This window comes from Macaca nemestrina, chromosome 9 (assembly GCF_043159975.1).
Source record: "Macaca nemestrina isolate mMacNem1 chromosome 9, mMacNem.hap1, whole genome shotgun sequence".
NCBI lineage: Eukaryota > Metazoa > Chordata > Mammalia > Primates > Cercopithecidae > Macaca > Macaca nemestrina.
The window spans coordinates 10,257,436-10,280,517 of NC_092133.1; the positions used below are offsets into that span (position 1 = coordinate 10,257,436).

Below are 23,082 nucleotides of genomic sequence, written 5' to 3' on the forward strand. Positions count from 1 at the left end.
GACAGATTCACTCACAATTTAGTTCCATTTCTGAGAATGGTTTCTCAGGTTTCCCTTGTCGGTGACTAGAAAGGGCCAGGTGCCATCAAGGACTCCTGCCCCTGGGTTTCTGCCAAAGACTGAATCAAAGGAAGCAGAAAGGCCTCAAATCAGTGGTCCAGGACCATCAGAGACCACGAGCCTATTGGATGGGGTCCAGGTTGGGGGTGGTGTAACCTGCAGAGAGAAGTGAGGGGTCTGGGGTGGGGGCTGCCAGTGGAGGATGATTGATGATGTCACAGAGTGCTGCCTAGAGCAGAAGCCCCAGAGGACGGGGCTCTGAGGCCTAGGGAGCTCCGCTCACCACCCGCCCACTGGAGACCTCATGCAAGCAGAGTCTAAAGGCACCATGTTGGGGTGGAGTCACTGCTCACTTCAATGAAAGGTCAGAGTCAGAATGAGCTTTAAGAAATAAAAAATAAGGGGCTGCTTTAGGCGCCAGCTTTATAGAATCAGACCAGTCCAGAATAAGCAAAGGGCATTCCTTTTCTCTTCAGCCAGGTCCAGGTTATAAAGAGGGAAGAATAGTGATGAGGTACAGCAGAAAGGATATGGTATCCAAAAGTCATGAAGAATATGGACAAGTGAACCAGGACTTTAAAACCCAGGACCCTGGGAGAAGGAAAACATCACATGCAATGTCTAATTCAATACGCACAAATCTTTGCATGGTGGATATTTACCTAGGATAGAATTGACACTCAAAAAGGAGATCGTCAATACTTAGTACCACCCAGCTGGGATTAAACCCAGGCCTGTCAGACTCCAGAACCAGCGCTTTTCCCAAGAAATCATGTGGCTTCCTGCAAAAACTAGAAAGCACTTTTTGGAGCTTGAAGGAGACAGTTTTAAAAATGAAAGGCGGTTCTGCTTCATACAGTGTGTAATGAGGTGCCAGGGTTTGTTTTAATGCTAAGAACCAAGCATAAGCTGAAAATAGACATACATTCAAGAATATTTTCATATGGTGCTCATGCAGATGCAGGGGCCAGATGACAAGGAAGGGGAAAGGGAAGGGGGAAGTGAGGAAGGCGTGGGGAGCCGTAGTGAGGCCCCATTCTCTTCTATTGTCAGCCCAGCACATAATTTATATCTATACCTCCTGTCTATCTACCTACCCATCCATCAATATAGATATGCCTTTAATTGTTTTTAAATCATCTTAAAATTCCACTGGTAAAATAATAAGTTTAAAATTAACAGTTTTGGCCAATCATTTTTGCCAGGTGGGTTTGGAAATATTGGGGCACTCACATGAACCTGCAAAAAGAAAGAGTTCCCTACCCTGCTCTGACTGTACCTCTGTGCACCAAACCTTCAGCATGGCATGAGCACCTGGGCGTTTTCAAGGCCCACAGGACACACAAGGGCCGTGTTTGCTTCTCTGCAGGAGCCCAGGTTTCACCAGCTCCTTCAAAAGTGGGAGTTTGAGTGATGGTTGCTGGAGCAACACAGTGACTCTCCCCACCCACCACGTTGGTGCTGTGGTTGGCGGAGGGAATGCTGTCCCTGGGCTCAAGTCTTGTTCCACTTTCTTGCTTTGGGTGGTTGTGGGATCTCTCAGAGCTCTAGATGAGGTCAGCAAGATGGGAAAACAGCACTCCTTTTCCAGGATTTAGTGAGAACGAGTGAGGTGCTGCATCCAAACTGCAGGATATGAGATGCGTATTGATACTGGGAGAGAGCGATCACAGGGTTTGTAAATTTCCACTCCACCCCACGGTGCATCTTGAAGCTGCTCACACTCAGGTCTTCCATCCCAGGAGTGCCTGGCAGCGCTGGAAGACGGGGAGATCAGGAGCCCTGCAGTTTTATTAGCATGTGTGACTGGGGCTTTCCCTCATTTGTCCTAAACAAAACAACTTGCAATGGTGAAAAGTCAAGGAGTTCAGAAAACAGTGTTTTGCGAAATACAATTCTTAGTGAACTGGGAGCAATATGAACTGAAAATAAATAAATAAATAAATAAATAAATAAATAAATAAATAAGAATTGTCATAAAAAGGAATCTACTGAAACGAAAGGGGACAGAAAAGCCTCAACCTCAACAATGTTTCAAATTGAGTCATAAAGTGAATTCCCAAAATGCACCAAAAGCACATGCTACCAGCCTGGAGCCCGCCCTATACCCTTGAGCCACTCCGTCCCACCCACTGTCTAAGCTCCCCGTGATGGCAGCTTCTAGGCTGTCCGGAGCTCAGTGCCAGGCCTAGATCGCAGCCAGCTAGTTCCTGCCCTTCTCCCCATGCTCTCCCGATCTGACTCACACTAGTTCCTTAAAGTCTGTGCCGTGCTCTCTCCCACTTCCATCCCCACTGCATGGAACACGTTTCCTTCTTCCGACATCACCTTTCATCCTTATCTTTTACCTGGGAAAGTCCTAGCAACCTTCAATTCTTCTAGCATCAGCTTGAAGTCCTCTCCCCTGGAGGTTCCATCCCAGCATGGCAGGGTGCCCACAGTTGCCTTCCGGTAGCACCTGTTCTGTGGTCACCTTGCCCTGAAACCCCTTCCAGGCTGTCAACCATCCACAGGACTGGCCCACTTCTCCCCACTGCACCCCTAATGCCGAGGTCGGCACCTGGTGCTTCATAGCTCCTCAGTAAAGCCATGTTTGGAGAGGGTGTTTGCCACTCCAGGGCTGTGCCCTCTCACTTCTGGCAGGAGAAGCCATGAAAGTTGTTTCTTTCAGCCTCTTCTCACTCAGAGGAATGGGCAGAACACAAGCCCCCATATGTGGCTTTCTAGCAGTCTTAGTGAAATTCCCCAGAACTCTTTCCAAATCCACAGATGAAGACAACTTTATTATGAACTTTCTAGAGAGCCCTGACCTTGCCTGACATTGCTGTCTGAGCCTCCGGTCTACACCAATCCCCAAAGCACACGGCAGGGCAGCCCAATAACCAGCCACCCCTTCTCCTTCCCAGCCTCCCCGTCGCCTCTAGGGCATAACCAAACTGTGGCTGTGTGGCTGGGAGACATTTATCACGGAATCACAGCTCCGGGACACAGTCTCCGTGGCTGTGACGTGATGACTGTGTATTTCACGCCTCTCAGTTTCCCAGCTGGGATTCAGAGATTTAAAGACATGGGAGATGTATTTTTAAATTTATGAGAGGGCCATTGATTTAATTAATTGTGCCCGAAGAATGCAGTCAGTCACAATAAGAATTCTTAAAGGCGAAGGGGACCAAAGGAGGCCGGACTCAATGGTTTGGGGCGGATAAAGCTTGGGTTTCTTCAATAAAGCCATCTTGCTAAGGATCTGGGCGTAGAACAAATTCTTTAGAGGGCATGTCCATAGGCAGACGATGCACCCACAAGCATTTGGGAAAACACCCAGTTGGGGAAACACCCACCAAAGCAGCTCTGAGAAACTCCGTGTAATATGAGCCTTCAAAAAGGACAAAAACCGATTCATCTGCCAGAGGTAGCCTCTCCTTTCACGCTGGTTCATTCTGTCGTCTGATTGGTGCTGGCTGGGCCGGAGCCCATTCCACTGGATTCTGGGAATTAAGTTTTCCCCAGCAGCTACACTAAAGACAATATACTCCCGTCAGCTGACCAAGTCCCAGATTCGTGCACCAAAGACACCTGCAGCCTGTCTGGTCCAACCTGTGAATTTTACAGATGGGAAAACTCAGTCCTGGAGGTCTTTCCTGGTGAGAGACAAAGCTAGGGTCAGAATTCAAGTTTCCTGATCCCATTCAGAGCTCTTTCTGCTGATGGTGCTCTCTCTCTTGGCTGGGAGGGCCTCAGCTAGTATTTTTTTTTTTTCAAAATGTGCAATTATTTTCTTTACTTTTGGACTTTAACTCTTGCACAGGATGTTTTAAATGAACTTAGGGTAATTTCAGCTGGAATTACCACCTCTTTTTCTTTTTATGCACTTAAAATGACATCGACATTTCACTTTGATATCTTAAACCCAGAGGCTGGGCCTGAGCAGAGACACAGTCCCATAAACACCAAGGTCGAGGCTGAGGTGAAATCACTTCCACTATCGACTGAACTCCATGTCTTTGTTCTGGAAAATCTAATGGAGAACCCAGGAGAGAGGACAGCAGGGAGGAGAAGGCAGCCCTAATTCAGAGGCAGATGGCACTTACAACTTTTTACTTACACCTATAAGAGGAGTCTGTCAATATCAGAGACATGCTGGCTATCATCTGGATATGATCCCCCAGATCATCTCCCATCAAGAACTCTCAGAGAGGGCAGGTGCAAAAGCCTGAGACTTCAGAGTCAGAACTGGCAAGTAGCATTGCTTACCCCTGAAAACCTTTCTTTACCCTATGCCACCCATCCAAGGTCATTCCTATCCCCCAACACGAGGCTTATCTCTGTTCTTGAACACCAATATCACAGTGCAGGCTGGGTGTCTGCTGGCCCATCTGACTCCCCACTGGGCTGGGAGCTCTTTGAAAGCAGGGACCTTGTCTGTGTCGTTGTATCTTACTGTTCTAGTAGAGTGCCCGGCACATAATATGTGCTCAAGAAATGCCAATGGCTTGTATGAATGAACAACCTCAGAGATCTGGCTCATTCACTCACTTTATAGAAGAGGAAACTAAGGTCCAAAGGGGTCAAGTGGGAAATTAGAAGTGGAACCAGAGCAAGGATCAGGGCCCCCACCCTGACTTCTCTGGACTTCATATCTTTGCAAATTTACAAGGAAGCAACAAGGGTTAACCTGAACTGCTTTGTTCTGTTGTCCCAGCATCATGCAAACTTCCTCTTCTCCACCTCCCACTCTCCAGCCCACTGCCAAGACCTTGGAAATCCTGCAAGTTTTTATGCAAATGACCTTTGAAAACTAAAAGAAGCCAATGTTTATTTTTCATTCAAAGGTCCAGATGGGTTATATCTGCTGGGCCTGGCTGTGCCCCTGCTATCAGATGGGCATGCAAATGACCCCACTAGAAACGACCTAGAAGAGAATAGCTCTGTTTCCAAACACACAGACATTTGCCTGGACATTTCCCTAACTCATTTCCCTTTTCCATTTCAAACAGTGTATGGATCTCACAATTCCCCAGCCTAGTAAAATTCTAACAGCAGGTAGATAGAGGCCTATTGACTGGGAAGAACTTAACTGCCTTCCAGCTAGGCAGTGATAAGTGGCCTTACCTCCTCACCTCAGCACTCAGAAATTTTAATGTAGCAAGACCCCCAGTTTATCTAAGAAAAAAGAAGAGGGGCCATTTGCCATCATCAGGGACCCAGGGGTACCTGCGAGGAAGCCCTTTGACAAAGGCTCTTGAAAAGAACCATTCAAACCAAGAACCATTGCTCTAGGTCATCAGTTCAGAATATCAAGATGAGAGTTTTTGAAATGCTAGCTTTATCCCCAGTTCCCAAATGCCTGTGTCATTGGGAGGGCCTAATGACCAACCTCTGAGCAGCACGAGATTACTCCAGGCCGGGACAGGTAGACCTTAACCCACAGGCAAAGCACAGGCCTTCCTATGATGCCACTTTGAAATGATCTCAAGCACTTACATAGTTTACTACGTGAATGACATATGTTTTACTGTGTATTCCACACTCCCTTTGAGAGTGGGACATCTCATCAGATCCTCTGTGGGAAAACTTGGAGTGAACTCCCCTCCTCTCCGGAATGTGACGTCAGACCTTATCAGAATTCCCATTTGTGAGTTATGGACCTCAGCTACCGGACTTCAGAATACATATTCTATTTCCAAGAGTTCAATGAGCATTTGGAGAGCTTAGGCCATGGCAGGCTACACTGTTGGCTGCTTCGAAAGATAACCAGTGTGTCTGCCATCACAGCTGCTTCTCCAACACCAAGAGCTCAGGTGCAACTGGGCAACAGCCTGTTAGCCTCGGGGCTAATCACTGGCTCCAGTACAGTCCCCTGGTATCGAGGGTCCTTACACAGGACCTCCAGATCTCTGCCCTTGTGGTTGAGCCAGCTTCTCCGAGAGCTGCTTGTAGGAAGGTATACCCCAACCTTTACTTAGACCTTACTTTCCCCAGAGAGGCCTGCTTCCATCCTAATTGAGCAACCAGTCTGTAATAATTTTGGAACCCACTCACTAAATGGTTAATGTACTTCATCTATCAAGCAGATTCCCTGTGAGCTTTCTTCTCGTTATTCTTTAAGCATTGTGAAGCTAAGAAGAGATTTTTGTGTAGGGCAATACGCTATGAAATTCACAAAATCATACTTTGACCATCTCTTTATTTCCACTATATATAATATTCTCCCTTCCGAGAAAAGACCTACAGGCCTTATTTTAGGGTGCCTGGGACCCAATATGGATCCTGAAGAGAAAACTGGTCACAGGAAGCCACCTCTCTGAGCAGGAATATGATGATATATTTACCATAGGACCCAACAATTTCACTCTTAAGTCCAGACAAAAGCTATACACCAATGTTTAGAGAAGCTTTATTCATATTAGCCAAAAATGGGAAGTAATGCAAATGTCCGTCGATTGGGGAAAAGATAAATTGTGGCATGTCCAAATAAGTGAATACTGCTTGGCAATAAAGGAGTAAACTACTGATGACTGTAACAGGAGTGAATTTTAGAGCATTATGCTAAATAGAAGCTCAGGCTTGGAGTGGAAGGCTATAAAGGAGTGTGTTAGTCCATTTTGCATTGCTGTAAAGGAATATCTGAAGCTGGGTAATTTATAAAAGAAAAGAGGTTGATTTGGTTCATGGGTCTACAGACTTTAAAAGAAGCATAGCTCTGGTATCTGCTTCTGGTGAGGGCCTTGGGAAGTTTCCATTCATGGTGGAAGGCGAAGGGAGAGCAGGTGTGTCCCATGGCGAGAGAGACAGAGAGAGAGAGAGAGAGAGAGAGAGAGAGAGGAGAGAGAGCAAGAGAGATACCAGGCTCTTTTAAATAGCCAGCTCTCACGTGAATTAATAGAGCCAAAACTCACTCATGACCACAAGGGCAGTATAAAGTCCTTGAGGGATCCACCCCCATGACCCGACCACCTCCCCCCAAGGCCCACCTCCAATGCTGGGGATCACATTTCAACATGAGATTTGGAGGGGATGAATCCAAACTATATTACTTTGCGAGGTGATGGGAATACTTTCCATCTGATTATGGAGATGGTTGTACAACTGCCTACATGTGTCAAAATTCATCAAATTATACACTTGAACTTGGTGAATTTTATTGCATATAACTTACACCTCAGTAAGAATGATTTTTTAAAAGAAGAAGTAGTATCATCATGGTGAGGTCATTTCTGTTGAATTCGAGATTAACCTTCTCTGAGGATTCTCATTTTCTACCTCAACAATGGTATTCAACACAGACCAAAAAACGTCTTCCTTACAGAGTCACAGGACAGGAGTGCCAGAGAACAAGAATGCTTCCCCCTTTTAACCCAGGATAAGCTGTTCACCCCTGTGGAGGGGAGAGAGTGGAGAAGCCCAAGTTAATACTCAGTTCTGTCACTGACCGGCTGGGTGAACTCGAGAGTCCAACTCTGAATTATCTTATCTGTGAAATACCAATAAAAATAACACCTCCCAGGGTGGAAATAGCTCAAGTGTCCTTCAGCAGATGAACAGATAAACAAATTGTGGTCTGTGCACACAATGGAATATGACTCAGCCATAAAAAGGAATGGAGTTCTGACACATGCACCAGCATGGATGAACCTTGAAAACATGCTAAGAAGCCAGGCATGAAAGTACAGGCATTGTATAGCTCCGTTCTCATGAAATGTCCAGAACAAGTACATCCATAGAAGTAGAAGGCAGATTGGTCATTGCAAGGCTAGGAGGAGAAATGGAAAAAACTCTTCAGTGGGTACAGGGTTTTGTTTGGAGCGATGAAAATGTTTTAGAACTAGATACGGGTGGTGGCTGTAGAACACTGTGATGTACTAAATATCACCCAATCATTCCCTTTAAAATGGTTAACTTTATATTATATAAATATATTATATAAATTTCATCTCAATTTTTAAAAGTAGCACTTCCCTCCTTGGTGCAGGAGGGATGGAGAAGATGTGTAAGACAGGAATCACCTCCGCGACGTGCCACTGAGCTTGCACCCCGGCCTTTCTTTGGAGACTCTGAACTCCTGTGGCTCGTGTGTGCCGCCTCCCCTGTGGGAGGTGACAGCAGCTCCTGGAGGACCGAGATGGCAGCCTCCCTCGCCAGTCCAGATCCCAGCCTCCAAACCTCTATCCCTGCTGCCCCTTGAATGCTTCCCCCACCCTGGAATTAGGCTTGGACTGGAAGATGAGCCACTTAGGAAAACAACATCATTTGTGTGTCATGAGCCCTGCCCTGGCCCCAAGTGCCGACATTTGATCTCTGTCCTGTGACCCCAGCTGTGACCCATGCCTAATCCCATGGCCATGCCAACAGCAGCCCAGACCTGTCAGGAAAGCAGCTTTCCCGAGGAGGCCCAGACAAGCCTTGACTCCTGGCAGCTTTTGCCTTTTGAGGAGCCTGCTAGACCAGGTGTATAGAGCACAGTGCAGGATGGCCCAGGAGATTTTTAACAGGCTCGTAAGGAGGGGACTAATTAGTATCTCATCAGAATCTTATTAGTGCAGGGACGTATTGAGGAATAGTAATCCTTATTCATTAACACTGTTTTCTAATGGAAATCAATGAGAGGCTCTTATTCTGGGTGGCTTTCTGAGAGCAGCGCTCTGTGCAACTCTGAAGGGAGGGCTCAGACTCCGTGCAGGCTCCAGAAACAGAGAAGGAGGGTTTGGCCTGGGTCTTCCTGATGTCCATGCCAATGAAATAAACACCTCAAACTCCCTCGCCTGTGGATTATTTCGAGACAGGGTCTGCCGCTGAAAAGGAAAGGCCCCTTTGGATGAGACGCTGTGTGCATGACACAACCACTTAACCCTTCCATGGCCTATGACTCCCATCATCAAAGTGAAAGGCTTGTGCCAATAGACCTGTCCCCAAGGCTTCTTCCAGCTCTTTCTGTGAATCTCATTAATCATATCCCAAGAAAGTGCTGAACTTTCATAAAAATCACTGGGCACAAGGAGGGAAGGTCCAGGCTAGAGAGAGAAACTTGGGCATCATTCCCTTATCACAGGTTAGGAAGGCTGTCAGGATCACCAGGCCAGGCCAGGCCAGTGGACCACACAGGGTTCTGGACCCACTCCCAGAGTTTCTGCTCCAGTGGGCTGGAGGAGGGCCGGAGAAGCTGCAGCTCTAACAAGACCCCAGGTGATGCTGGCCGTTGGTCTGGGGGCCACACTTTGAGAACCACTGGTGTGGAGAGAGGAAAGGGGAAGGGGAGAGGAGGTCCCCAATGAGGCCAGGAGCATCCCTGAAGGGTCAGGGCGAGGGAGCAGCCTTTGAAGGAACAGGCAGGGCGGTTCCAGAGAAAGGAGGACCAGAAGGGGTGGAAGTGTTCCCCCAGAGGAAATGGAGCTTCAAAAAGGAGGTTGTGCCCAGTGTTGCAGAGACGCTGAGCACAAGGAGGACCAGAAACAAGGGGAGAGGCAGCCAGCAAGGCTCCCTACAGAGGGTGGCAGGTGCAGGCCCAGGAATGGATAAAGGTGGGGAAGAAAGGCACTTGCCCACTCTTTAAAAACAAAAGATCTGCTTCCTTGACTCAGCCGCATTTCTGACACACGTGGTCCAGGCATGACATTGAGCTCTCTGGCCCTGACTTACAGAAGATCCATGCAACACTGCAGTTCTCAATGTGGCTTTCTCCCTGGAATCCAGAAGGAATGCGACTTGCTCAGGGACACACGAAGAGACAGGGCCCGGATGTGAACCGAGGTCTGGCACAAGTGATTCCAGTCCCACACCTCTCAGTCAGGCCAGGGGGTAGGCGGGCATCATGAAGTCCCCATCTCCAGGGGCATGTCCTTGGGAAACAACCACCAGGCTCGCCCACCTCCTCTGTTCAATGGGGCTAATGGTGCCAGCCAAGGGCTGCATCAGCTTGTGCCATGGAACAATCCTGCATATGGAGAAGCATCACAAGGCACTTTCAGCATTTACTAATGGACCCTAGAAAATGTCTCTCAGCTCCACCAGTGATGATTAAGGCTGACTACAGAAGCCAAAACAGTAACATTTAGGATTTTGTAGGTCAGTCCTTGCATGGTTGCTCAGGCCAACGGGCATAGATTGGTGATGCTGAATGGCATTTTCTTTCAAAGCTGAGCCCGGCAGAGCCCTGGGGCAGGACCTTGCAAGACCATTGTGTGAAGGAGGCCAAGTCCCTTGGGGAGGTGCCAGGAAGCTGGGTTAACCCTGAATCCCTGCAGATCAGCAAAGGATGCCTGTCAGCTGAGGAGCAGAGGAAACTTTCCCTGCAGACTGGCAGGCACCAGGGAGCCTAAGAGGTCACTGGCCTGGGACCCCAAGAGCCAGATGTTATCACAGGCTTGGCTCGTGAAACCCGAGCCTGGACACCCTCCCGGCCCCTCGCAGCACAGATGACATCCCGGGGCAGGCGCCAGGCAGAGATCAAGGCAAGGAGCTGTTCCTGGCCCGGGGTGCTAGGGATGCAGACCAGGGCTGGCAGTCGCTTCCCTCTTTCCCCTCCCCTCCTTGCTTCTCCCTCGGCCTAGTGCACCACACCATTGCAGGCACACTCTCCCCGCTGCCCCTGAGCCAGAGGGAAATTGCCAGGCAGCTTCCTGGTGATGCTTAGGGATTTCCCTAGGGTGTTGGGCTGGGATGCAGGACAGAGACACAAAGACAGGGCAGGGAGATGGAACCCCAGCAGAGCTGCTCCCACCTGACCCAGCACCTCGGCTGGACTCAGATTCCCCTGAGGTCCCGCTTGGGCACCCTCCCTTCCAGCCCACTGCATGCCACCTCTAGTTCATTCCAGGTCAGATGGAGATGTCTGTTTAAGCAGCTCTCTCTCAGGGAGGCCTTCTTGATCTCATTGATTAGGTCAGATCTACCTGCTATATCACACTCTCCTATGCATTTATCTCTGCAATTATGTGCTCATTAATACCTCTCTCTCCCGCTTACAAGAATCTCTGACATGTGGGGTCATGGCTACTTTGGCATGGCTTTACTGGTGAAACAATGGTGAGCCAGACACCATGGAGGTGTGGACAATACCTGTCTACACCACACTCAGCCTGGACACTGAGAACCAAAACCACACTTGTCTACATGAACAGCTCTGTGAGTCCCATTGTCTTCATTAGCATGACTTGTCTTTTCTGGAAGCCTCTTGCCCAGGCAAATGACTTGATTGTTCATTAGAAAAACTTCCCCAAATTGCATCAACTCTTCAATGGGAATCATCAACAGACAGTTTTAACCCTAAGACACTTCAGATCCTTCACTCCCAAAATACTCACCTCACTGTTTCCATCAATCCTGAATGGTTGTATAATGATCCTTAGCTAATCCTAATCCAGCCTTCCCACACTTCCCACACTGAAAGATCCCCCCCAAACCAAACTGTAAATTCTCAGTAAATTCCAACCTTGCCTTCTTGTATTCCAGAGGCTATAAAAGCTCTGTAGAGGTGGCATTCTTTCCTACCACAGTGAGCAATCAACAGCTTTGTGTTATCAACAGCTTGTGTTGGTGTTATTTGGGGAACCAGCATTCAACAGAGAAATTCATTAAGCATTGTGGAATGGTGAGTGGATGGGCAGATGGATGTGTAAAGATGGATGGATGGATGGGTGGATGGATGGGTGGGTGGGTGGATGGATGCATGGATGGATGGGTGGGTGGATGGATGAGTGGATGGGCAGATGGATGTGTAAAGATGGATGGATGGGTGGATGGATGGGTGGGTGGATGGATGGGTGGGTGGGTGGATGGATGGGTGGGTGAGTGGATGGATGGGTGGATGGATGGATGGGTGGGTGGATGGATGGGCAGATGGATGGGTGGGTGGGTGGGTGGGTGGATGGGTGGATGGGCATGTGAGTAGATGGATTCATTACTGGATTCCTACCAATGCTGATGAAGCAGGCTTCAGGTCTGGGCTGAGGCAAGGCTGGGGTAGGCCCCACCCTGGTGTCAGGAGCACAGGAAGTCTGTCTGATGGGAGAAGCAGCATTCCCTCAGCAAGGAATCCCCTTGAAATTATAAGAGTTAATTCTCAAATAGCAAATCAGGATGATTTCAGTTGAAATTTGCAACTGAAAAGCCCCATTTGAAAACAGCTCTAGAGCTGGCTGCCCATCCTGACTGGATATGATGCGTGTAGATCAGTATCAAATTAAATTTCCCTATTGTGCCTTCTCTGTGGTGGGCACAATGCAGGGTGTTTCTATCCCCTATCCTCCTCTTGGTGATATCCTTTTCAGCTTAAATTATACAGAAGCAAATAATTATCAGGGCCTTCTGTTTACCCTCCTTAGAAGATTTAATTTATCCCAATAAACATGGGGAGGCAGACGTTGTGGATTTGAAATAACATATAATTTACTTCTAACAAATGCTCGGGTCTGGGAGAAAGCCCATTCATCAAGCCAATCTGAATCCCAGGCAGCTTACCAAAAGGACCTTTTGTCTAATTGTTTTCCATCACAAACAACATGTGGGGAGGAGATTTAGGCAGTATTTCCAAACACTGTAAGCAACATAATTATTGTCCTTAGCAAACCTGATGATAGTGTTAGAATCACAATGGCAATTTATCTGCCTAATCCCCCATTCACTATGGCCCATCGCAAGTATCATGTGGTTGAGGAGGCATTTAATAACATTCAATTCAAAACCCTAGATTTAAATAACATTAAGGTGGTGACTGGGGCCCAACAAAACCCAGGAAATCCAAAGGGGGCTAGGGTACCATGCTCGATGCCTGGCATTCGGCCGAGGGTGCAGGATGGCAGAGAGTGGGCTCCAGGTCACCACTTTCTTTCTCTGAACCTGCCACAAAGACATCAGCACCAAAAGTCGGCAGTGGCTGAACTCAGCGCTACCAACCTGCCTGTCTGATGCCATCCAGGAGGCTGCCAGCCTAGTTTGTAGCTCTTTCTTTTTTTTTTTTTCCAAGAAGCAATGGCATGGCTTCAGCTGCTCTCCACGGACCTAACTCTGTCCTGAGCTCCAGATCTTGGTACCTAACTGCCCACTGGACATCTCTTCTGATTATTCACTGACACCTCAAACAAGGCTGTCCAAAATTCAACTCCTCCTTGTACACCTCTCTCCCTTGCTCAATTTGCTCCTCAGTAAATGGCCTTGCCATACACCCAACCACCCAAATGCAAAACCTAGGGGGTCAGACCTAACTGCTCCTTCCCTCACTTACTGCATTTTCACTTGGTCCGCAAGCCCACTTGTGTCTGACCCCTCCATATTTCCCACGCCCAACGCCTCTTACACCCCACCTCATGGCCGCTTCCCTCATCCCAGCTGTCATCTTTCACTGTGTTACTATAAACCCTCCTAGCTGGGTTTCCTGCCTCTAGTCTTTTTCTCTTCTAACCCTTTTTTTTTTTTTTGGAGACAGTCCAACTCTGTTGCCCAGGCTGGAGTGCAGTGGCACGATCTTGGCTCACTGCAGACTCCGCCTCCTGGGTTCAAGCAATTCTCCTGCCTCTGCCCCCTGAGTAGCTGGGACTACAGGAACGCACCACCATGCCCAGCTAATTTGTTTTGTATTTTTAGTAGAGACGGGGTTTCACCATGTTGGCCAGGATGGTCTCAATCTCCTGACCTCATGATCCGCCTGCCTCGGCCTCCCAGAGTGCTGGGATTACAGGCGTGAGCCACCGTGCCCCAGCCTAACCCATTCTTTGCAAGACAGCAGATATAAAATGTAATTCTCTAACAGCAAATCTTTACTACTTTGAAGAAAGACACAATTCAAAGGCAGTGTTTGAGACGTAGTCGGGAGGCATTCCCTTGTTTGATAACAGCAAAGACTCTGTTACCCTCAGGGTCAAGTCCAAGTTGACTATTGTTTTCCTCTCATTCTCCCCCATTGTCTCCAGTGATACTAGGAGTTCTCCACATGTGCCGTGTCCATAGTATCAAAATCAAGAAGATTCAAACCCAGGGTGCTATACGTTTCCATGAACTTCCCCTCAGAGCAATCAGGAGCAGGGTGTGCCGGGAGAAGGACTCTGGGGTGTGGATTTCATGCTAGTCCTTCAACCTCAATCAGCTTCTGGGATTTCCACATGGAAGAAGATATGACTCCCACTAACAAGAAGAAGACTGATTCTGCCTCTAGGCCAAATTCCACAACCCTTATGAGAGAGAAGTATATGAAGGACTAAGGAATAGAGAAGACACAGGTTTTGAACTCATGAACTGGGTTCTCATTATTGGGTTCCTTACTTCCCAGCTTGGTATTGCTGGCTTGGTATTGCCAGCTGGTAAGTTATGGAGTCTTTCTATGCTTCTGTTTTAAAGTAGGGGGTGGTACAATGAGATACCATCTCACGCCAGTCAGAATGGTGATCATTAAAAAGTCAGGAAACAACAGATGCTGGAGAGGATGTGGAGAAATAGGAATGCTTTTACACTGTTGGTGGGAATGTAAATTAATTCAACCATTGTGGAAGACAGTGGCAATTCCTCAAGGATCTAGAACTAGAAATACCATTTGACCCAGCAATGCCATTACTGGGTATATACCCAAAGGATTATAAATCATTCTACTATAAGGACACATGCACACGTATGTTAATTGTGGCACTATTCACAATAGCAAAGACTTGGAACCAACCCAAATGTCCATTAATGATAGACTGGATAAAGAAAATGTGGCACATATACACCATGGAATACTATGCAGCCATAAAAAAGGATGAGTTCATGTCCTTTGTAGGGACATGGATGAAGCTGGAAACCATCATTCTCAGCAAATTAACATAATAACAGAAAACCAACCACCACATGTTCTTACTCATAAGGGAAGTTGAACAACGAGAACACATGGACACAGGGAGGGGAACATCACACATCGGGGCCTGTTGGGGGGGTGGGGGGCTAGGGGAGGGATAGCATTAGGAGAAATACCTAATGTAGGTGATGGGTTGATGGGTGCAGCAAACCAACATGGCACATTTATGCCTACGTAACAAACCTGCACGTTTTGCACATCTGCCCCAGAACTTAAAGTATAATAATAATAATAAAAAAAAAGTGGGGGGTGGTAATAGACCCTGTTGCCCTAAGATTGTTATGAGGGTTAAATTAAAACTCCTTACCCCTGTCAAGCTGGAATATAGCCCCTGTTAACTTGGGATCTCCCTTCTTTGGCTAGCTAACTCCTGCTCTCCCAATAGAATCCTATCTTTCATGTCCCATCTCCCAGGACACCCCCCTCCCCTCCAGGCTTGGCAAGGATTAGGAGGGCCCTGTCCAGTGAATTCCTTGACCTTTCTCATTCAAGTCTGGTTGCTTGTTCGTTCATTTGCCTTTCACATAGGACCCTGAGCTCCATAAGTGCAGGGACCAGGGCTTGCTTGTCCATGCATCTCTGGTACTTGTGACATGTCATACTCAAGACAGCTGAAGCCGACCAGCTGAATGGAGAATGCCCTGGCAAAGCACCTCATGTGGGCCACAGATATCAATGGACAACCTCCCCTCACTGTCCTCTTCTCCTTAGCCGCTTGTCAAAAGCCTGGGCCATTTTTTATTCTGTGTCTTGAGGTCTTCAGTACATTTTTTTTTTTTTTTTTTTTGAGTTGAAGGAAATGTCCCACATTTAACAGCTGTAACAGCCTCAGTCACAGATACATGTGTGGGCTCTGGGGGTCACAGCTGCCTGTGCCTTCACTGACTTAAGGATGCAGAATGACAGGGTCAGCTTCACCAGGCTCTTCTTGGAGATGCCTTCCTGGGTCCTGGGGTCACTCTCTGTGCAGCGAATTCCTCTGGCCTGATAGCAGGTCTCATTGCTCCTTGGCAGTGCAGGTGGAGGAAGCAAGCTGTCAGCTGTCATGCTTTAAAAAGGAGATCGGGGCCGGCTGGGCCATCATGATTCTAAGCAGCCATGTGTGTCTCTTTTTTTGCAGGTCACTGGGTGGTCAGGATGGTGGATCATGGGGGCAGCACCCACATAGGGATGACACGTGGAGTGAAGTGGAATGGAGTGTCCACCTGCCTGTGTCCACCCAGTGAGGCTGCGATGAGCCCCTGTGGATGGATGGCTGGTGACACTTGGGAGCAGCCGCAGACAAGCTAGTCACTCAGAGACTTAGGGCCTCACTGGGGAAGTGTGAGATTTCCTTCAGTCCATGGATGCCAAGTGAACACCACTCTGTACCCATATGCGGCACTGACGACAAAGAAGACAGACCCCAAGAAAGGGGTGGTGGGGGTTACACCTTGCCAGGAAAGTTCCTGGGACTGGCGATGAGCTAGACTCCACCAGTTGGCTGTGTGACTTGAGAAAGCAACTTAATCTCTCCAACCTCATTCAATTCATTCAATGACTGCTTATCAGGTACTCCCTGCATGCCAACCATTGTTAGATACTTTTGATGCAGCCTTTTCTACAAAATAGGGTTTTTTACCATCTACCTAATAGGACTGATGTTAAGTCCATAAGACATAAAGCAATGACCATAGTACCTGGCCCTCAATTAAGATGAGTTATAATCTCCTACTAACACACCCTTCCTTTTGGAAGTTGGGGATTGGGGCGTGATGGATAAGAAGCAAGTCAATTCAAAGCGTGGCATTCAAGAGAAAAAATACCTAATGGGTGACAATATCAAATTCCCAGCCATTCTGCTCTCTTTTTTGAAAAGAACAGACCAGGCAGGGCTTGGAATGACCAAAAGTTAAGGCAACGAGTGCGGTGGCAAGGACACCAGGCCTCCTCTGCCCCGCTCTCTTGCTCTGTGACTTAAATTAAAAGCTTTGCCCTCTCTGTTCCTGGCTTTCCTCATCTGTCAGAGGAAAATAATATCTGCCCTGCTTAGTCCTCATTGTAGTAACATAAAATGTAAGAACATATATTAATGTGGTGATGTAAAGCTTAAGTTATCTATGATGCTTAAGTTAATGTATCCAAAAGTGCTTTGAAAAATACAAACTGTCTTAGTCCATTTGGGCTGCTATAACACAATACCTTAGACGGGGTAATTTATAAACAAAGTTATTGCCCACAGCTCTGGATGCTGGGAAGTCGAAGATGAAGGTCCCAGCAGACTCGGTGTTGGGCGAGGGCCTGTTCCTCATAGATGGAACCTTCCACCTGTCCTCGCGTGGTACAAGGGATGGACAAGCCTCCTTGGGCCTCTTTATAAGGGCACTGATCCCATTGATGAGAGTTCTGCCCTCATAATCTGATCATGTCCTAAATGACCCACCTCTCAATACCGTTGCATTGGAGACAGGTTTCAACATAGCAATTTTGGGGGACACAAATTCTTAGACAACAGCAGATACTACATGCAAAGTAAAAATGCTGCTTTGACAGTATTTCTAAAGTTTTGTCACCATATCTTAGTTTGTATTCCCTGAAGGCAGGCCCTGAGACAACGGATCGGCTGCAGATCGATTATTTGGGAGAGGACCTCAGGAAGCAGGAGCTTGATCGTTTGGTAAGTGATGACAAGAAGGGGAAAAAACAGTCAGGGATGTTAATGAGCAGGGTACTGCCTTGACCTCCTACGGTTTCATAAACCTGGGCCAGTGGACTACCCTTGAAAAGGATTGTCATCAAACACAGCAGCTTCATTTTCCAGGAAATCCACTTCAGTGCTCCAGGGAGTAAGTCAGCAGTGAGTGCTCACAGCAACAGTTTACACACACGCGGTGCTTTCCATGTGTCGAGCACATTCCATGGGCAACTGCCATGGGCAATTAGGGCACAGTCCAGCTGGAACACTCAGAGGAACTGTGTGCCATGCACCCCGGAATTATCCTACCAACAGGCAAGCAGGCTGGGGTGTTTACTTATCGGATTCCAACCCTTGTGGGTTGAAGGTCATGCCTAGGGCAGTTAAAGCTCTGGCACTTCTAGGCTCCTGAACATGAACTGAGCATACTCCCAAATATGGGCTGAGAGCTTTCCTGTGCCAGAGAAAACTCTCAGGCCTAGAAGCAGAGAGACAGCGTCCTTTGCTGCTGCAGAGAACTGTGAGAATGTATGCCCCAGGGGACATGGTGTCTGCCATACCAGTTACTCCCACTCATATGACAATACTATAGCCAACATATTTTCATTACTCTAGCGACACCTTGCTTATCCAGAGAATATTTACTCAACAACTTTAATGCTCAGAAAAATTTGAAAAACAACCAAGAGATGAAATTAGGTGTCCCAAAATCCATGCACTGAAGTGCATTCGACAGAAGCTTCTGCTTGCATACCATGTGCTGTGGGTTAAGCCCCAGAAGTATCCTGGTGGGTAAGGCAAAGGTGCCTTGCGCTTGAGGAGTTCACCTTTTAGCGGGGGAGAGCACCCCCTAAATTTGATATGTACTAAGGATAAATCAAACAATGGGCAGAAATAGCGAGAGGAGAGAGTGGGAGAGCCTATTGCAGTCAGGAATATTCATTGAGGAAGTCACTTTTAGGTTTAGAAGTAAAAAACGAGGAAGAACCAGCTATAAGAGTGGGGCAAAGGGTTGCTCTGGTACTAGGAGGTCGCCTGTGTAAAGGCCCTCAGCAGAAAAGACCAACAGTGAGGAAGTGAAGGAGGCTCAGTGTGGCCAAAGTGGGTTAAAGCAAGGAAGAGAGTAGTCAGATAGGAGGTTGGAGAGACAGACCAGGCCAAATCACGCAGGGCTGAAAAAGCTATGGGCAGGGTTTGGGCTTTATCCTTGGGGGCAATAGGGAGCCACTGAAGGTTTAAAGCAAGAGAGAGAGCTGCTTGGATATGAAAACCCCAATGACCACTGTGTCTTCTGAGTAGCGAAGATCTAAAGAAGGGCAGGAGAGGGAGGGGAGGCTAGGTTGAAGGCTGTGGATGGAACCCAGTCTGGAGAGGTCACTGTATTTTAGCCCTAAATGAACCCTTCCAATCTTCACCCAGAGGTGACTTACTGGTAATTTACACTTCGGTCTAACACCACGGTTATCGTGGCTCCTAATCCTGAAAGTAGGACTTCCTTGACCTCCCACGGTTTCATAAGCCTGGGCCAGTGGACTACTCTTGAAAAGGATTGTCACCAAACACAGCAGCTTCTTTTTCCAGGAAATCCACTTCAGTGCTCCAGGGAGTAAGTCAGCAGTGAGTGCTCACAGCAACAGTTTACACACACACAGCGCTTTCCATGTGCCGAGCACGTTCCACACACTCTGAATGCAGTAACTTATCCAAGCCTCACAAGAGCCTGGTGCTGCAGGAACTAGTATTAGCCCATTTGATAGAAGAGGAAGCTGAGGCATGGTGTGATGAGGTGACTGGGACATAAACCCAGACTGTTTGCCTCCAGAGGGCAGGCTCTTAATTCCAACTCTGCTGGCTTCACATTCATTCTAACTGAGTCAACAAATGTAGGAGCCTCTGAGATCTGGCTGCCTTGCAGACCCTGTGCTGGAAGAGCTGGGTGTCTGGTGGTCTGAGATGGAAATGAAGATGTTAGGGAGCGTGAGCCAGGCAAAATGATCCCCCATGGTGTTCCTGTCCGGGTCACGTGCACTGGTTCACTAATTTGTTGGGCTTTTATAAAGCACCTCCTGTGTATGAGGTACTGTGCTGCGGATTGGACATGGGACAACCTGAGGAGCAAAGGTTTCAGAATCCCAGTTCTGCTCTGCTACCTGCTAGTGTGATGACCTTGAGCTGGTCGCTTAACTTCTCTAAGCCTCAGTTTTCTTAACTGTAAAACAGGAGTTTCAGGGGTTGGGATGAGGAAATAAAAGGAAGGAAAGAAGTCAGGGAGAGAGGCTGGGTGTGAAAGCAGCTTGCAGGCTGTAGAGGCTGCACAGCTGTGGGTTGAGTAAATTCTGCAAAGGCAAAGTACTCATGAGTGAGGAGCTTGCAGCCTGGGCTTGGGAAATCGTCTCCCAACCCATCTGGCTTTTCAGCTCTTTGGGAAAACAAAGCTGACAAAAGTTTGCACTTTGTAAATGTGAATTATTTGGGCCTTAGGCTCTCAGATGCACAGAAGTAGGTGAAACTTTTCTTTCAGCGGATCCAAATTTCCTTCCATAACTTGAATCCCAGTATGTCCTATTTGCTCCCAGTGAAATCAGCTTGATTACTACCAGTGTCAGGGACCTCACTGCCTACAAGGCAATCCCTTCCATCTTAGTCATCCTCTTGTGAGCTCTCTTAGGTTGTATCTTAAATGGGTTGCTTTTCTTATGCCCACAATAGATTGCTAAATGAATGGGCTTTCTGGGTACCTTCTACTCAACAATTAAAGGTCGGAGGAAGGTCAGGTGGCCAAGGAGAAGTCCCAGTCCAGGCCCTCACATCTCTCGGATTTAGAGCAGCATGTTTTAATAAGCACATGATTTATGAGGGCCATGTGCTCCCTCGTTATTTGAAAATGGTGACAGTGGCTTTCTTCACGTCAGCTGAGAGGATGAATCCCATCCCCCTTTTGTTTTTCTCCATATTGTGCTCCTTTTGGGGAAAGGCCACTTCCCAATAAATAAGTAACAACAAATCACAAATAAAATAACACCGAGTCCTTTCCATCGTCGAGTCACATATGATTTACCAGGATTGAAATTCACAACCTGCAGCGTCTGAGTAAGGGGGGCAGAGGGGACAAGCTCACGGAGCCTTCACATTATCTGAATCCCAAATATGTGCCTCGAAGGGAAGGGCTGAGTTTCTATTCTCCGAGAGAGGAGAATCAACAGAGAAATAATGACAGTGTGCAGTGAAGGGAACGAAATGAATAAATAAGCCCTCCATGAGCTGGATTCAAACATTTATTTTACATGAAAGGGGGCTAATGACATTCAATAGGATAGAGGAAATCAAAGAGTCACAGCCAGCAGCCACCCTTTTAAGCCAGATTTTGAGCACAGTCCCCCAAGGGCTGTTTCTACCAATTTTCCAATAAATCACGCACTGACTTTTAGAAGAGACAGATATTTAATTCGTGCATTAGAACCACAGGACCATAACCAAAGGCTGTGGCCCCAGCGTCCCAGGTTCTTCTTACATAGTCCCTTAAACCACCCAGCTATAAAATGACGGGTTAATTGGGTAATTAAGCATTGGGCAGACTGCAGGATGAGGAGCTGATGGCTGACCTCAGGGGCCAGGATCAAAGTTCATGGGTTAAAGGACCTGGCCCGTGTGGAGCCCATAGCTTCCTCTTCTACTTCAGGTAGTTAGATTATAATTAATTAAACAGATGGATCTATCCAGAGGTTGAGTACCTGAGAGTGGCTCATTACACACCTCCTCCCAGCTTGTCCCAGCTGAAGTCAGTCTAATTTGCATCTTGAGGGCAGGAGGCAGAGGAAACACAGCGCTATCAAGGCTGGTCCTCCGGGCAGCCCAGGTGGCACGGGAAGGATACCCTCATCCTGATGGGAGCATTTCAACTCCCAGCCCATACATGACCTATGCACATACTCCTCCTTTATCTGCTAATTCAACAGCTTGTTCACAGCAGACCTGGATGATACAGTGGGGCTTACAGTCAGTCCAGTGAGAGGGGAAGATGGCAAGGAAGTAGCACAACCCTGATCAGCTTCCCAGCGGTAGAGTCCAGGGAATGGAAAAGGCCAGCAGGTTCAACACGGTTCCCGGAACCCAATGTGTGCATCTGGGGAAGTGCCCAGTGTCTACTCTCCTAGAGGAAAAACCCAACAGAAAAATAAGGGCCAGGCATGGATCATGCCTGTAATCCCAGCACTTTGGGAGGCCGAGGCAGGCAGATCATGAGGTCAGGAGTTTGAGACCATCCTGACCAACATGATGAAACCCCATCTCTACTAAAAATACAAACAAAACAAAACAAAACAAATTAGCCAGGTGTGGTGGCACATCCCTGAAATCCCAGCTACTCAGGAGGTTGAGGCAGGAGAATCACTTGAATCCAGGAGGCAGAGGTTGCAGTGAGCTGAGATTGCTCCACTGCACTTCAGCCTGGGCAACAGAGCAAGACTCCATCAAAAGAAAGGAAGGTATGAAGGAAGGAAGGAAGGAAGGGCAGAAAGACAGTGTCTGAGAAGGGGAGGTACCCAGTCCTGATAATGGGGAGATTTTCCCTGGCAGTAGAGTTGGGGGCTTCCTGAGGAAGCAAGGAACCGAGATCTGAAGGAACCAGGATCCCAGGGGAATGGAGGCATCTCCAATGGAGGAGGCAGCAGAGAAGAAGAAAGAGAAACCTGGCCAGGGACTGAGGGGTCAGGGTTGATGGGGAAGGGAGGATTAGGGCAGGAGAGCCAGGCCAGGAGGAGCAGGCACCACCAGGCTGGCTCCTGGGATTTAGCCCACCACATGAAGGTTTGACAGGCATATGGTGGGTAAGTAACCAGTTCGGTTCACAAGGTCTCAACAGGATCCAAATCCAAGCCCAAAGCAGAGACCTCGGCCCAGCTAGGAGGAAGGATGCTGAGGTCTGGCACCCCCACGCCTCCTGTAACTGAAACAGCACCCCTTTTCCCCACCATATTCCAGAAAGCAGGTGGCTTGGCAGTAGGAACGGGGAGACCAGGCCTGGGAAGGTTTTTAGTTCCTCCCAAGGAGCCCCTGGGGTGACAGCATGGTGGCCCCTGAGCTGTCTTATGGTGGTGGAAGAGCAGGGACTGCACGGAGGAGTCTGCTTGGAGGATGGGGGCTTCTCCTGGCCATGCCTCTTCGGCCCTCTTTGGAACTGAATGACACTGCTGGCACCAAAGCCTTGAGGAGGAGAACCCAGACTGGGCCTCTAGCTCCATCCAGAGCTGGGCACAGCACAGGGAAATGCAATCAACTGGGCTGGGAGTGGGGACTAGGGCCCGTAAACTGCGCCCCATCCTGGCCTGCCTCCCTTTGGCTTGCTCACCTCCTACACTGGAGGGCTGCCCCTCAGGGGCTCCCCCTGCCCTTTGCACCCTCCCTGCCTGCAGGGTACATGGCGCATTAACGTTCCCAAGTTCTCACATGCCTGGCTCCCCCAGACAGTGGGCACTTCACGTTCTCCCTCCCTTCCTACCCTCAGCCTTCAACACAAAACTGTGTGAGTGGC

At 48.1% G+C, this 23,082-nt stretch overlaps 1 long non-coding RNA gene across 5 annotated transcripts in view; it reads left to right on the top strand.

Annotated features, from left to right (window-relative positions):
* Positions 1 to 297: 297 nt before the first annotated feature.
* The window catches only part of LOC105470046 (uncharacterized), a 31,985-nt gene continuing 9,200 nt past the window's right edge, over positions 298 to 23,082 (top strand). For 3 of the 5 annotated variants that reach the window (XR_011607593.1, XR_011607592.1, XR_011607591.1), the window contains exons 1-5: positions 298 to 424; positions 11,506 to 11,644; positions 13,962 to 14,348; positions 15,999 to 16,429; positions 17,457 to 17,534. This is a non-coding gene — a long non-coding RNA (uncharacterized lncRNA). Of the gene's footprint in view, positions 425 to 11,505; positions 11,645 to 13,961; positions 14,349 to 15,998; positions 16,430 to 17,440; positions 17,535 to 20,261; positions 20,797 to 23,082 lie in introns of those variants that run through there. The other 2 variants (XR_003015561.2, XR_011607590.1) reach the window with 2 other exon arrangements.